At 29.8% G+C, this 2,644-nt stretch overlaps 1 long non-coding RNA gene across 1 annotated transcript; it reads left to right on the forward strand.

Moving 5' to 3' along the window:
• The first annotated feature begins 409 nt into the window (after positions 1 to 409).
• On the forward strand, positions 410 to 2,146 carry LOC117114985. The gene is made up of 3 exons (XR_004446471.1): positions 410 to 496; positions 748 to 886; positions 1,469 to 2,146. It is a non-coding gene; the product is annotated as an uncharacterized LOC117114985 (long non-coding RNA).
• Positions 2,147 to 2,644: the final 498 nt, after the last annotated feature.

A 2,644-nucleotide genomic window follows, 5' to 3' on the forward strand; every position in this document is an offset into this window, starting at 1 on the left:
ACAAATCGCTTGTAATGCAACAGATAGGCCTACATACTTTTACCATGGAGGAATTATTTCCTCCATGCTGTTACAGTAGTTTTGTGTATACGTCTATTGTGCAACAAAATGATTCTGTAAACATACAGTGGACGTATGTAACTGCACACAGTTAGCATTGTAACAGTTAGTTATGTTTGGTTACAAAAGATTCTGTAGCAGTACAAATAATTAATTATCATTAGGCCTCATTAATTAATTATTTATTCATATATCTAATTATTTCTATTGTCATTGGTATCATCTTCCATGTGGTAGTGATATGTCATTTCAGGTCCCTCCCCCCTCCCCATACCCGGCGGAGTGAATGACATCATTATATGCCCTGCTGTGATTGGCCAATCATTTAACCTTACGAAACTGACCAATGGAAACCTACGATCCACATTCAAATTCATTGTGTGTACCAGGTACTGGAGTCTAGTACCAATGTTTGACAAATATCTGTGATTTTAAGGTACAAAATACAACAATAATAGCAATTAGGGCCTTGCGCTATGCTAGGGGCCTAGCTACTACTAGCTACCTACTATTATTATTATTGTTATTATTATTATTATTATAATAACAATAATAATAATAATAATAATTATTATTATTATTATTATTATTATTATCTATACAGTGTTGACAAATTAATAATAATAGTTATATCATGGCTAAACCAAATGTTAACCTCTCTCACTATTATTTCTCTGTTAATTCTAGAACTTTAACAAAGACATGATGTTAGCAGATGTAATCATCACATTCTGCGAGGAAGCCGGAGACATACTACAAAACTTAAGTATGCTTACAGATGACAGTAGGGTAATCAAAATGCGATACTCTTATTCAGAAGAGCAAGGTATGTTCATATTTTTTTATCGCTTTAAAATTGTCAGTTGAGTGGTTTTTTTTTATGACAGGGCAGCATACTACGCCCTTAAGCAAATAATAAAGATTATATTTTAAAGCATTAATTGTTACAGTATATATCTGTACTGTAAATAATTAAAGATTATATTTTAAAGTATTAATTGTTATGTAGTATATATCTATACTGTAAATAATTAAAGATTATATTGTAAACCATTAATTGCATAGTTTATATATAAATGCAGTAAAAGATTAGTGCAAGATCCTGATATCTAAACCCTTATCTTGAAGTTGATTTTAAGCCTTGTTTGAGTTGACTTCCTTTTCATTTTACAGTCCTTTCGACTGTAAAATTTTCTTATGTATTTTATGATGCCGCCGCCACCACTGTCACTGTTCGCATATTTTGAAACAAATTTGAATCTGAATAAATTTGCTTCAGCTGTATATAATATAATAATATACTTATATTATTTTGAATATTATTATTATATGTCGTCTTTGTACAGAGAACGATTAATTTAGGATTTACAAAGTAGTAATATATTCCCATTACAATTTGTCATTGCAGATGGATATGGAGACGACATTGCAGATGGATATGGAGACGACATTGCAGATGGATATGGAGACGACTGATTCAACAATAGATCGTAGGACCAGGTGGACCATACCAAAGACCTAGACTAGGGACTAGCCTTACTACACGTGGCCCTGACACGACAAAACAACTCATAAGTTGATGTTTTGAGTAAACTTCCATCTAATTTAAATCAAAAATATACTAAATACAGTTGATTTTTTAAAGATACATCTATTGACAATGTGAATTTTCATTTTTTATGCTCTTCTTAATGCAATAAGACAAATCTCATTTTAAGGTCGTTTTTAAAGTCATCGTGAATATTTATAGCTTGTAGGGGTTTTTACTGTTTAAAAAGGACAAATCAATATGCTTAAAATAATATATTTAATAACAACAATTAGAGTGTATACAAAAACTATCTTTAATGACTGAACTTGGGATGAATTGGCACTGTTAATTATTATTTTTAATTGTAATTTAATAAATAAATTCGATATACACAACGATTAGAAATTGGAAATTTACAATGGCGAAGAAAAGCCTTTCAAATATTTATTGAGGAGGAAAGTGGTTCTTTGATGTTAACTAAGAATAATGTAGAAGGAAAATATTTGTAATGTCTCATGTGTAATTATAAAATAAATTGTATTCAGTTTATAATAATTAGATATGCATTCGTGAATCATTTTGACTGTTATTTGCATGCTAGTCTAAATCTTGACAAACATACGGGTTTTCATAAGTCATAAACATGATGATGTCTCAGGTTCTTAAATGTATTTTCAAGTAATTGAATTTAAAGAAATAAAAACACTGCCCTCAACCACACAATTCGCTTTATTCATGACGTAGATTTAAAGCATAAACTTTATGACTTTTGATTATTTTACCATGATTTTACTACTGTAGTGTAGATTATTGCAGTTGGTGTATAATATTATAGTATATTCAAGTAATTGAATTTAAAGAAAAGGACACTGCCCTCAAACACACAATTCACTTTACTCTATGACTTCGATATAAAGCATAAACTTTATGACCTTTGATTATTTTACTGTAGACCATGCCAATTACGATATATATATATATATACTGAAATTTGGAATTCATAACTGCAGATTAATTTCTTATCCTGAACTTGTAACGTCGATATAAAGCATA

Source organism: Anneissia japonica, unplaced genomic scaffold, assembly GCF_011630105.1.
Source record: "Anneissia japonica isolate Jap-2015-1 unplaced genomic scaffold, ASM1163010v1 scaffold284995_len508010_cov190, whole genome shotgun sequence".
NCBI lineage: Eukaryota > Metazoa > Echinodermata > Crinoidea > Comatulida > Comatulidae > Anneissia > Anneissia japonica.